At 36.6% G+C, this 13,866-nt stretch overlaps 1 protein-coding gene across 3 annotated transcripts in view; it reads right to left on the reverse strand.

Moving 5' to 3' along the window:
• The window catches only part of Nkain2 (sodium/potassium transporting ATPase interacting 2), a 1,049,567-nt gene that overhangs the window by 761,568 nt on the left and 274,133 nt on the right, over window positions 1-13,866 (reverse strand). The window lies entirely within an intron of this gene.

Raw genomic sequence — 13,866 nt, forward strand, 5'->3', positions numbered from 1 at the left:
ATAATAAATATGACAAGTTTAAACTGGATCAACTAATATAAATTCTGGCTCAATTTCACATTCTAAATTAGCCTTTAAAAATCAGAATTTTGACTCGTTAATTTCAATAGCCATCAGCTTATATTTCATTTTTACTCCAGATTATACTCACTACATGATGTAATACAAGTTTACCAAGTTATAGTATAGCTTACTTAAAGTAAAATATGATTAAGGCTTTTTGTGACCCTATTGAGTTTCTTTTATAAAACATATTTGAAAAATGTAAACAGAATTATGGGTTATTATCAAGTTCTCTATATAAGGATTTTACTTATGTCTTCTAAAGATATCACCATTCAATTGTAAAAAATAATGGAAACATACGTTATATAAAAACAAAGACATATTTTATATAAAACCAAAGTAAATTATATGAGCATTTTGTTAGGTAGTAATATAATCTTTTAAAAATTGCTCATTTGGTTTTATCAATCACATATAACACTGATCCCATTATCGTGCAAAACTGCATAATATTTTATTTCTTCAAGTTATTTTGGTAACTAAAATAATTTGGCCAACCAAGACTCCTAGAAAGACAAAAATTTAGTAAAAGTGTGGCAGACCATGCATAGGTCTTGAGTATGTGATGCATATATTACAATATCAGATCAAATTACCTATTAATATTTACAACTTTATTTTGACACCTACAGCATTATATATCTGTGATAAGTAAACCTTTGAAAACAGCTGTGGTGAAATACTGTTTTATTACTACAATACTGATTATACTCATATAGGTACATTTCATTTTTTTACTAACAATTTCTTCTACCAAAACTCTTGATTTTAAATTTCTAGTAAACTAAAAATGTATTGGTTTAATACTCACATTCCAAGCATATATTTATTTATTACAAACTGAGGCTAGGGGATACTGTGGTAAACTGCAGACTTCTCACAAGTCAGTCTCAAAAACAAGACAGGGAAGGGAGGGAAGGAGGGATGGAGAGAAGAAAGGACAAGAGAGCAGGAGAGTAGGGAGAATTGTCAAAAAAAAAAAACAGAAAGAAGGGGAAGAACAAGGCATGACTTGCCTCTACTGTTATAGCACACACGGAAAAGTAACTTAAAAAAGGATTTATTCTGCCTCACAGTTCCAAGATACAATGAATCACAAGAGAAAATCGTGGCAGTAGGAAGGAATTTGAAGCAACAAATCACATGGTATGCATGTCCTGAAGCACAGATTGTAAACAGTGGTGCTCAACTCAAGGTCTCTTTTTAGTTAGGTCCAGGACCCTAGCCCATGAAATCATGTTTTCAATAGTTTGGCTATGTCTTCCCACCTAAATTTCCATAGTAGAAAATTCCTCGTATACAAGCCAAAAGGCATGTCTCCTTGGTGGGTCTAGATTCTGTGAAGTTGTCAGTTAAGAACTATCAGAGAAGAAGGGAATGAAGGAAAGAAAAGGAGGGAGGGGGAATTTTTCTTAAAGTACAGCAAATATTTCTCTTAGTAGTTGAGTTTGTGTATATAGCTAGATTCAATCAATATAAGACATTCAATTAAGCACTAATTATTCTATTAATTTTTTTCTACTTTGCTTTCATTTTCACCAATGAATTCATGGTTATAATATATTGGGTCTAATATAAACTCAATGATAATAATTTAAGAGCTATTTGAAGATTATCACAAAAGATAGTTCAATGGCCCACCTTCACATGCCGTATAACTGAGAAATTGCTAAATTAACCATCAGAAGTATTGATGAAAATTTCAAAGTATAACTCCAGTTACACTTTAACTGAAAGGTTTAGAGATATTTCCAAAAGCCTAACTAATGGAGCCCTTCCCGAGAGACAAAGCTGCCTTTAGTATGAAATCCACAAGAACTTAGCAAATACCACTGAAAGTCTCAGAAATCTTCAGTTTACAGGAAAGCCCGAAGGAGAGATGAGAGAAAACAGGAGCCTAGGTTGACTGAGTGATACCCAAGAGTGGGAAACCTCCCTGGAGTACAGAGACTCAAGTCCTGCCCCACATTTCCATCACAGGCTGCCAATGGCTATCAATTCCTATTTCACTCTTCAGGAGTCCTGGGAGAAGATGTTTCTTTTCCCAAGACTGTTATCTAGTTCCTTCCATTGTTTCTGAGGACAAGGTTTGACTCATACAAACATTAACTTTTTCCTCCTCTGGCCAATGCTTTAATTTAGTCTTGACAGTGTTCTCTCTCACACCATGACACAAGAAAGGCAGTTCTCCTGTGTCTCGGGAGATAGTTTCTGTTCGGCATATTATGTTTTTTTTTTTAATTTTGTTTTGTTTTTTATTGGCAAAGCTGCCTAGTGCTATAGGCTTAACAAAATAAATGGCATGCCCAGATCAAAAAGTTGTAAACCGACACTGCCTGCTATCTCTTGACATGCCAAGTTAGTGGAATAACTAAGCAGAAAAGTAAAAAGGGAGGCTAGCTGAGGTCCTTCCCCAGCAAACTGCCTCAGCCAGTAAAAATCGAGATTCCATTTCTTCCAGTTATTGCATTATTGCCTGAGGTTACTCTTACTTTCAGAACTCCAACCCAACGTCTTTTGCATTCATATACAAACACGCAGATACACATACCCGATGAACTAAATAACCATGTTTCATATGGAGGGGAGGGGAGAGTGCAGTAAAAAGTCAGCCTATGCTTTGCTGATGATTTCAATTATTTCAACAGCATACTGAAGGATTGTTCTTCAGTCCTTTCTCTATTAAGCTTGACCTAAACTGTCTGATTTAGAACTCAACCACTGCCTGTGCTCTGAGTTACACACTGGTTTAAGACATGTATCAGCAATGAGAAAATAATGACACGGGTTACAAAGATAAGGAAGAAAATAACAAGAATAAGTTTTATTTATATAGCTGATATAAATGTTTTAGTATATCATTAGTTTAAAAAAATGGCATAAGAATTATAATAGGAAAATAATAATTAAATCTATAATTTATCAAATATAAAAATACTCGTTTTCCTTGTAAACTGGATGCATGGACACAAAAATGCCGTGGTGTGCACTTTTGTCCAGTTATTTCTTCAGTAAAATAAGATATTATTTCAAAGCTGGGGAAAATATTCAATGTCATGACAATTAAAAAGATAATCAAAGAGAGTCTTAGCATTCAGGTCACATGTTCTGAAACTTCAATTTGCTATTCCATATAGATAATTCAACAGTGTCTTTAAGAACAAGAATTGCGGTCTTACCTGAGTGGAATTCCATTCAATTTTGCCATTTATTAACTCCATGACTGTGATCAAATTATTTAACTTTTCCTGAATGCAATTTCCTTATCAATAATGTGCACTGAATAACAACCTGTCTTTCAAAGAGTTATTATTACTGTAAGATCCAATGAACTAAATTTTGTAAAGTAGTAAAAAGCACATGAAGTACATAATTTGGAATAGAGTAACCAATGAATTATGTAAAGATTCAAAACCATGCCAGGCGGTGAAGGCGCAGGACTTTAATCCCAGCACTAGAGAGGTAGAAGTGGGCAGATCTCTGTGGATTCCAGGACAGCCTGGTCTACAGAGCAAGTTCCAGGACAGACAAGGCTACACAGAGAAACTCTGTATCAAAAAACCAAGAAAAAAGAAAGAAAGAAAGAGAGAGAGAGAGAGAGAGAGAGAGAGAAAGACCCCCCCAAAAAAAATTTAAAGCCACTAAGTATGTACAGGTAAGTGTCTCTTTTTGTGCTTAGCTACAGAAACACCCTAATGTGTCCCAGCTATGGAAAATAATCCTCACATAGTTACAACCCATACAAGTGACTGATACTCAAAATAAGGGCCTTAAAGTGTCAGAAAAATTCAAGAAGTTTCAAGTGTATTTTACTTTCAGCTTGATAATTATTGAAATTTAGGATTTAAAGAGGATGCTCTATGGAAAGCATTTCATATTAATGTAACAAATAACTCTAATTCACTTCCTCTGCACTTATTTCTTCTAATTCTTACATGCAACATCTAAAAGTATATAATCCATCAATTACAAGGAGCAAAACTTGGGTAAGGTCAAGGAAACTGATGTGAGATCACAAAGTCAGCAAAATTCAGTGTGACAAAATCCATGGACTATCAGTTTGTGTTCATAATAATTCCTGAGATTTTTTTTTTAGGAGTTAACCCTTCACATGTAAGACTCAGTTTTGTTGGTCACTACTGAAAGAACTCCCTTAAATATAGGACAATTCAATATAACTGGAAGGTCTTCATGAATTTGAGAAAATTTTATAAAGAAAAAAAAATCTTTCCGTACCTATATTACCATCATCAGTTCTACTCAGTGACCCAGTTTACACTTCCATGGACAGCACATAGCAGAGCCCAGTAGATCACTTTCCTCCACAATCTCTTGCCTTTTGTGTACTAATGTACTAATCGCTTCATAAACAGCCTAGCAAGACAGAGACTGTCAATTCAATAATTATTGATGCCACTAGAGAAAGCCATTGAAGCAAACACAAATGAAGAGGACCCTTGAAGAATATCAATCACCTAAAGTCCCTCTTTGACTCCTCTTGTGTCAGGGAGTTTAATACCTGCTAATTGTAAGACTATTTCTAGCTCAAACACTTGATAACTTGCCTGTCCTTTTTAGTCCTTTTTCTCCTAGATATCTTTCTTACCATTTGTTTTGAATCCTTCTCTTATCATCTCCTCAGTTATTACACCTCAGAACACACCCTTCTCAAAGAACATATAATCATGAGTCTTGATAGGTATGTATCCCTTTTAATATCAATTGACAACACATGGTAAGAGTTACCAACACTAATTAAAATAGGTTGAGTGTGCGTTCACAGAAGGCAAGGCTGTAGGTCCATGGTCAATACATTACCTATCTTTTCTTTTCTATCTTTCTGTATATGAATAAACACACACACACACACACACACACACACGTGTGCACATTTCCCACATGTCAAAAGTGGCAATTTCACAACTCCCTAATATTTCCCAGAGCATGTGTGCATGAAGCCCAATGTGGGTCAGTAGAATGGCTAGGGCAGAAACCAAGTCCTGTATTGTATTTAAATGAAAAACATAGCACCTACTGAAATGAATTTTCCCAATAGAACCACAGAGTCAAAACGTCTGTCTTGTCAACAGGTTTCAGTGACTTCTGAATTAAATAATACAAATTTCACTCGAACTAATGTCGAGTAAGATACCATGCTAACATGCACAAATGTGGATCATGATGTTAATTACTATTTCAAAGAAAAAGAGAGAAAAGACATGGTCCCTTTTCTACAGCAGAGATATATGTGGGCGTCGTCATAGTCTTCCAACAGACAGTCAATACGGGTAGCACAACTACCATACTGTTTTAGTTTTATAATCTATTAATTGAGATTTAGATGTTTAGAAGTTCACTAATAGGTTCAAGTATTAAGGATAATAATAGTGTATATTTTAAAGATATAAATAAATTTTCTTTAATAATAAATAATATACCTCAAATTTCAGTTCAAAGTAGTTAAAATAGCCCTATTGAAAGACTAATTGTAATGTTATATTAACCCTATTTAATTGCAATTATCTCCCTTATATTCTTCAATATTCAAGACCATTGATGCAATATCATATTCTGGGTAAAAAGTTAAGGAAAGGAATAAGAAGAATAAATGAGTTTTGTTCTCCATAAATTAAATGTCATGAGACACAGATAGAAGTGAAACTGTAATTAAAATATCCTACCCAAAGTTCTAAGAAGGAATATTGCTCACTTTAGGTTCAAAGTTGGAAGAACTAAGTTACTGAATCTAGGTCCATGGACATCCAAGATCACTTCTAAGCTCACAGCTAAAAAAGGATTATTTGGTGAGGAAAGAACTTAAGAATGAGTCTGGGTAAAAGAGTGCACATACAACGTAAGGAAGTTAGTGGTTCTGGTACAGTCCCAGAACAGCCAGAACCAGGAAGCATGGAGCACTGAAGCTAAAACAGCTTCATCTCTGGGTATTTCTTGTACCAGCTCCTTCAAAGCTCTGAACAGTTCCTAGCTTTGTCTCCAGATCTTTATCTGTGTGAAAGAAAAAAAAGCTATCAAATATTTATCTATATCAAAATAACTTAGCAGGCCTAAGTGAGGTATCGTTGGGGATAATGTATATATACATACATATAATATATTCAGTTACAGAGACACTTTAAAACATAAGTAATACAGTTTATGTTAATGACTTTATTCACAAAATACAGGCATTAGAACACCTTTTGTGGGAAGGCTAAAGCTTAGGCATTCTGGAGAGTTGTTTAGTGTGGCCCTCGGCTGCTAATGGAAACAGGCAGGTCTGTCGAGAACTCTCAATGAGAGCCACTCTAAGGAGTAAAGTGATGGTTCAGAAAAATTGTTCCTTGTGTTCATTATGTGCACTAACAATTCTCCATTAGTTTATAAATTCAGGATATTTTATTAGACGTTATAAGGTACACATACCTCACCTTTTTTATAAATAAAGCATAGAAAATGTTTATCTGGTTTACATCATTAATCAGTGTCTATTCTCATTTAATTAAGGCTGTAGTGAGGTTTGTTTATCCTTCCTTTTCTCTCTTTCAGGGAAAACCCACTCACTCTTTAGTTATAAGAAGTATTGGCTACTGGCATCCTTCTGAGATGAATCCTTCTGAGACATTGCTTGGGCCTGAGGGATCTGCTTTCCCTAAGGTTAATCCTCTATTGGATGCCTGTTACATCCAAAGGTCCAGATAGCAGGAGAAAACTACCACTTAGTGAAAACAAGGTGTTCTTCAGGCTCCAGTGCACCCTGTCTAAACCTTGAATGCAAACTCATAACCGCTAGGTCGTCCTTCCCTATCCTGCTTTCCTTTCTCCCCAAACTGAGGAATTTCTGCCAGAAATCCTCCAACTAGAACCTATTCCTCAGGAAAAGCAATTCAGTAGCTAATGCCAGAATAACAAAAATGATATAGAGAATGTTCTAGTTCTTGTGTATTCTTCACCTGACTGGGGATTGAGGTAGAGTAAAGAGATATGTCCTATGAAAGCAGAGTTCAAAGAAAAAATAATTGAGTTAAAAGGAAAAAGGGGTACACTGTGGTTGTCGTAACACAACATGCACAGTGGGAAGAAATACATTGGTTGGCTGAATAAAAAAGATGTTTTTAAAAAGGAAGTGAATTGTGAAATGAGTCTTCAAAAATCAAGAAATTACTGACATTTCTTTTGTTGCCAGTCAGGGTAGAGGGGCAGTGAAGTGGGGACAAATAAACAGCCTAAAGATCTCATATGCAAAACAGATGGAGGGGAGAAAAGCCCATGTAGAGGTCTCCTATATGGGACAGAGAGAAGAAAGGTCTAAAAACGCTAAGAAAGCAAGTAGTGGGCTAAATGCCAAAGCTTATGAAAATTAGAAGAAAATGAGATTTGTAATGAGCAACCAGGGTCACTCACAGATGTCTGAACATTATAAGTGTGCTAGATTCAGGTTAGGGAAGAGAACGGAAAAGGCCTGGAGGAAAACTCCAGCATTCTGTTTCCTCAGCTTGGTCCAGTTTGAATCCAGTCAGGGACTACAGCTCAGGGTAAGAAGCCGAATGCTACCTGCCAAGAGATTTTAGTATTCCTAATGACAACCTAGTCTAAGGTGTGAGAAAAAAAAAAACCCACCAAGAATAGTTAGTAATATTTATATCAGTTTACACCCAGATCCAAGCTGAAGAAATAAAAAGCAAGGTTAAGATGACAAGTATAAGGGACGTGGTAGGCTGGAAAGCAGTCATGGTGTAAAGGACAATATGTGACCTGTGGCTTTGTCAGACGTTAAACAAGTTCAGAATAGAAATAATGACTGAGCGTGACTGAAAAGGATGAAAGCTTGAACATCATGGTCTGGACAAACGGATTCGCTAATTACCTGAAATGTGTATGAGTTCAGCAGTGTATCACAAACAGCCTAACTGAGGAAAAGCTGAGTGCTGTGGCTAGGATGGATGTAAACACATAGAGGAGATGCAGACTTCCACCCATAAGGAAAGACACACTGATAGTATGGTTTGAAGTAAATTGTAAGCTCAATCACCCTGTTACATTAGAACCATAAGTCAATGTCAGCTTTCCTGGTTCCTAAACCAAGTCTAAATGCCATTTTATACCAAGAAATTGACAGCCTCCAAGCTGTACTAAACGTCATCCATGACAGGCACAGTCATGGCTAGTCACAGCTTACTCCGGCGTGAAAACTGAGGTCAATGTTTCTAAGACCATCTGGAATACACTGTTAGTTCCAGAAGGGGACAGGCGCCTCTGGGGTTGGCTGCTGAGCTATGGCAGCGATCGGTAATGCCCTGGGTTGAGGCAGGTGGCATCTGCTAGCAGGACTCTCCGAGTAAAAATAGGAACATTGCCTTTGTGTATGTCCCTCATTAGTTCACCTATATCTGAGCCATGCTTCCAGAGGAAAATTGGGGCAGAGCATGCCGTGAACCCAATCCGAAAAGCCCTGCAGGTCACCTGTCTAAACACATACCAGGATCTGCCTCTGCACTCCCACCAGCCTTCCTCCTCTGTGCTTTTAAACTGTACAATTGAAAATTCACACACAATTATTTAAAAAAAAAAACTGAATGAGGCCACTTTTCCGAATGACTTGAATAAGGCTGGCCTTATTTTGCATGCTCTCGACTGGAGTAGCTGCGATAGCCAGGATAACTGGGCAGTTGATCCTAGTCGATGAGCCTCAGAACTGGAGCAACAACTATGGCAAATAAAGCAGTGTGGGAATTTCATCTGGCAACTGTTATAAAAAGCTTATCTGACTCTAAACAACTTAGAAGAGAAATTTTTAAAGGGGGATACTAACGTTTGACAGAATTTGAAGGATGAAGATGAGACACGCAATGTAGAGGTCAACTCCATTTGTTGAATGTGACGTAGGCCCCCAGAACTGATGGCAACAGACAACTGAGGATGTTTTATAAATGGAGTGATTTAAGAATGGGTTGAAAGGAAATGAACAGGAAAGTTATGATGAGAGTATCTAAGATAGTAACAATGATTCACTGACTACTAGAAATTCTGGTTTTCTTTCTTTTTTTTTTAACTTTTAAAACAATCTTATTTTACATACCAACCCAGTTCTCTCTGCCTCCCCTTCTCCCACTTCACCTTCTTTCCATCCTACCTCCCATCCAGTCCTCAGGGTGAATCCTCCCATGGGAGTCAACAAAGTTCATCTCTCTTTAGGCAGGACCAAGGCCCTCCCCCTTGCATCTAGGCTGAGCAAGGTATCCCTTCATAAGGAGTGGACACCAAAGAGCCAGTGCATACACTAGGGATAAATACTGGTTCCACTGCTAGTGGCTCCACAAACTACCCAGTTCACAAATCTGTCACCCACAATCAGAGGGCCTAGTTCTATCTTTTTGCAGGTCCCCCAGCTTTCTAAGGCCAATAGAAAAAGATGGGTTCTGAAGTCTACCACTTACTTCTTGTCCCTCAGAAGGCTCCTTCTCAGGGATGGTACATACTGCATTTTATCCCTAGAATGCCAGGCATATTGTTCCTCATGAAGCAATGGCTTAGTTGAGGTACCTTCTTGCCCAAGCATTTTATACATAAACCATAGTATCTTTCAAAATGATGTCAGAAACAGTGGAAAAGAAGATATTGTTTTCTGTGCCTGAAAAACATCTTTTCATACTCTTCATATTTACCAAATAACTTCACTGCTCACCAGCTCTGCTTGCCTTTGACATCACCCAAAGAAAACACAGGAGCATGTCAATGCTTAGAGCACATTAATGAAACTTAAAATATGTTCACCAAAGAGATGAAAAGTCAAACTCATCCTAGGAATTGTTTATTATCAATGATAGGGAAAGAGTTGCCTAAAATTTAGCTTATTTAATTATCAAGAAATGTTTCATGCAATATCCGATTCTAACCCTGACTCTTATTGAACAACCAACCATTCTGTTCTTATGAATGACATCATCTTCCTTAACTCAGATGCTGCAACAATATATTACATTTTTCTTTTTGCACATCCATGGTGTTGCAACAAAATTATTATTTATAGAATGGATGACGATATAGCTTAGATTTTAATCCTAAATTGTCCACTTACTTTGTAACTTCCTAAAACTTTATATGCCTCGTTCCCTACATGGCAATTGAGAAAAGTAAGGCATGTTTCAATAAAATTCTATTATCAACCCCATGAGAGTATACAGGTGAAGCTTTTTGAACACTGTGGACACACACTATTATAATCTTTATATCTTCTTCTCTACTTATATAGTCATTGTTCCTCACTCTTACTTTTAGAACTCATATGCCAACCACAAATAGTTGTACTGCAAATAGTTTTTAGGTAGATGAATGTCATCTACTATGCACAGTAGTCCTATACAACAGATATCATTATTCTTTCACTAGAACTGAGAAAGATGCATCTTCAGGAAGAGCTTCAAGTCATCAGTTGCAGAGCAAAGACTTGAAATCAAAAGAGGATGACGCATATAAATGCTTTTCTACTATCCCATACAGAAGCCACGTATAATGTAGGACTTTGCTATTCAAAAGACAACCACATGAAAGCTTCGCTGGGGGAAATCTCAGCAAAGACAGCCAAGCACAAAGTGTTTTTATGTTCTGTTTCATTTCAGAGATTCTTATTGTAATTCAGTAATTAGGTATCTCATCCTCAGAGTTCTATTTCTGGCATTTGTTCCGTTGCCATAATGAGAACATCTCAGGGAGTGCAATGAGCATCACAGTTGCTCATAATGGAATGTGGTCAAAAAATACTGCGGAATAGAAAGGAAGGTCAGGAACAAAGAGGAGGAATTAAATATAGACAGACTTAGTACCACACTACTCAACCAATGATTTTTCTTAGAAAGGGTTGAGTGAGAGAGATGTGATTCAAAATAATGTTATCCATGCTGGGTCTGTCCTAGGAAGAATGCCCAGCTGTCACACTAATGTCCCACCTGCTCTGTAGGCATGCTCCAGACTCCAGAGAAAAGAACTTGGAAGAGGCTGAAAGGAGCTGAATAGTTGACAAGAAAGCAGATTAGAACATTGAATAGCAACCTGCCATATGATGTTCACAGAAAATGCCCATTACAAGATGTGGCATTCACATTGCACACATTAACCGAAGAGAAAATATGCTCCCCTTGACTGAAAAAGCTGGCTTAGGTTGACAAACAAAAGTACAGTGTGTTTAAAACTGCCTCAAGCTGGGAGCTTGAGAACTTGCTCCTTTTAAAGCACATGAGAAAAAAAATGTAGTGCTGTTGAAATTTATTTTCAAGCTGTATCAGTGTGCTTGTGATAACACACTTACAATTTGCTGTGCTCAACAGGATTACATGTCTTCATGCTTGTGAAAGAGGTTACAGAAGCATAGGAAGTGGAGTCCAGAAAATGAGGTTTTACATGTAAACACATATGGCTAAATCATATGTTATAATTTATTTTTACAATCAAACCCTGCTGCTTCTAATTAGACAATTTATAATGGTTCCAGGACCTGTTGATTGCTGAGAGGTCATTATCATACTATTGATAAACACTTGATTTTAATTGTAATGTGTGTGCATTTATAAACTATGAGTCAAGATGCATAGCTCTTTCCTAATAACTCTATAGTGTCTGATGGAAGTGCACTTGGGTACATAAATGTTACTGCTCTGCCAAAGCAATTAATAGATTAGAGCTGTGTATAGTCTTGCCAGTGCAATTTCAAGCCACAGTGAGACATAGAAAGGAGAAAACAAAGGCAGAGAACAAAACAGGTATTACACCTGAGAATATGGTCCTTGAAATGCAAAGATAAATATGACTTTCTATAATCTAAAGTATACTTGTTATTTGGGGAAATGTTATGATAAACATATTAATAATTATTAATTAAATATTAATGTGTTTTGGAATCAGACTAAAATATCACACTGCTGGGCTGACTTCCCCCAAAGGGACATAACACTGCATATTCCCAATCACTAGTGTCTGAAGATGGACCTCTAACTATAGGCATGGTATACAGGTACCTCCCATACAAATCTGATCATTCTGATGTTTGAGTTACAGTCCTTGTCACTTCCTGCTCATACACTTCCCGTCTGTGTAGTTATGCACAATTGAGAAATGTAGTCTCATCTATATAAATTTTCTTGCATACCACCTAGCTCTGCAAATATTTATACTCATACATAGAGTATTATAATGCTAAAACCTATGGAAGTTGTTTCCATTATGCATTTTTAATTCAAAACTTTAAAAGTGTGAGCATCTCAAAGGGATGAACATGTAGCCTGTGAAACACAATTTACAACTATATGGGTATGCAGTGGAGGAGAGGAGCTATTTCATCAATTTGCAGTAGGACAAACAAAATACCCAAGTATTGTTACCTCATAAACGATAGAAACTCTGTGCAGTTTTTGAAGCCTGGAATGCAAGATAAAGACATACAACTTAATCTGTCCTGGAGAAGGCTTTCATTCTGCCACACCACATGGTAAGTGAACACTGTCCCAACACAGCAGACAACAGAAGTGAAGGGAAATAATGCATTCACACCTCATTTACATGGACATAAATTAAATTCCTGAAAACCCACAGAGATGAAGCAATTCCTGATAGCCCAAACTCTTCTTGCTACCACATTACTAAGTTTTAACATATGAAATTTGGGAATACAGCTAAAACAATGTAGACTAATCAATTACTAGGCTCAGAAAAGTGAATCTGGCATGCCTGATTATAATATTTGAGAAGGCAGGTAATAAGCTGAAATTTCCAATTATATGACACCCAGAAGAGTTTCTTAGTTTCTTGAATGTCATCTATACCTGTTTGCAAATTTGAGTGTATTTCTGTGATTGATGGGAGTGGAGCTAAGAGGTCAGTAATAACAGGTTGGGATAATAGAATAGAATGGGGAGGCAATATTATAAACAATTTTCTGTCTATGGAAATAATGTTCTTCACATAAAATTGTGATTGAAGGTGCTCACAGCCTGGCAGAGTAGAAGAACTAATGGAATGGTCTCTAGGTGGTTCTCATGGTTCACTTTCGTTGTTGTTGTTGTTTGTTTATTGAAAAAAAGAGCAGTTAAGTTAGGGCCAGCCAGGAAAACTTCCATTCCATATCAAATCCTAGTTATTAGTGCTAATGATTAACAGGAGCTATGCAATAGAGTAATATCAACCAAATCATCAGATTTATTCTATGGAATAAACCCAAGGAATGCCATTCTACAAAACCATAAATGGTGACAAGAGCTAAATGACAACAACCTGGGAAACAGATAAAAAAGTATTTTTCTTCCTAGGCAATTGATACCAGATTTTATAGAAATAGTAGTTAAAGCAATAATACTAATCAGATTATAAGAAGAGTATATAGTTGACGATATAATCAATTCGCCTTAACAATGCTCATTCATCAAAGAATACTTTTCTCAAAGAGCTATGGTTAGCAATAAAAACCAGCTTTAATCTTTTGTTTCCTTTGTTCTTTATTTGCGTTTTCTTTTTTCTCTTTCTTTCTTCTCTATTTTTTTTTTGGGGGGAGGGCAGGGAGCAGGATTTCCTTACATAGCACTGGCTATCCTAAAACTTACTATGTATACCAGGTTGTCCTTGAATTTAAAGAGATCTGTCTGCCTTTGCTTCTCAAGCACTGCCACCTTGCCCAAATCGCCTAAGCTTTCTTAACTGAAGAAGTATTATGTGTAATACCTTTGGAAATTTCTCTTCTAATGTGTACTGATTGGCTTGTCTCTAGACTTTCCTAATTTGTGATCTAGTACTAAGTGCTGTAAATTACTATGAGTA

Source organism: Microtus oregoni, unplaced genomic scaffold (assembly GCF_018167655.1).
Source record: "Microtus oregoni isolate MIOR12 unplaced genomic scaffold, Mior012 000006F_ref0000085, whole genome shotgun sequence".
In the NCBI taxonomy this organism is placed as follows: domain Eukaryota; kingdom Metazoa; phylum Chordata; class Mammalia; order Rodentia; family Cricetidae; genus Microtus; species Microtus oregoni.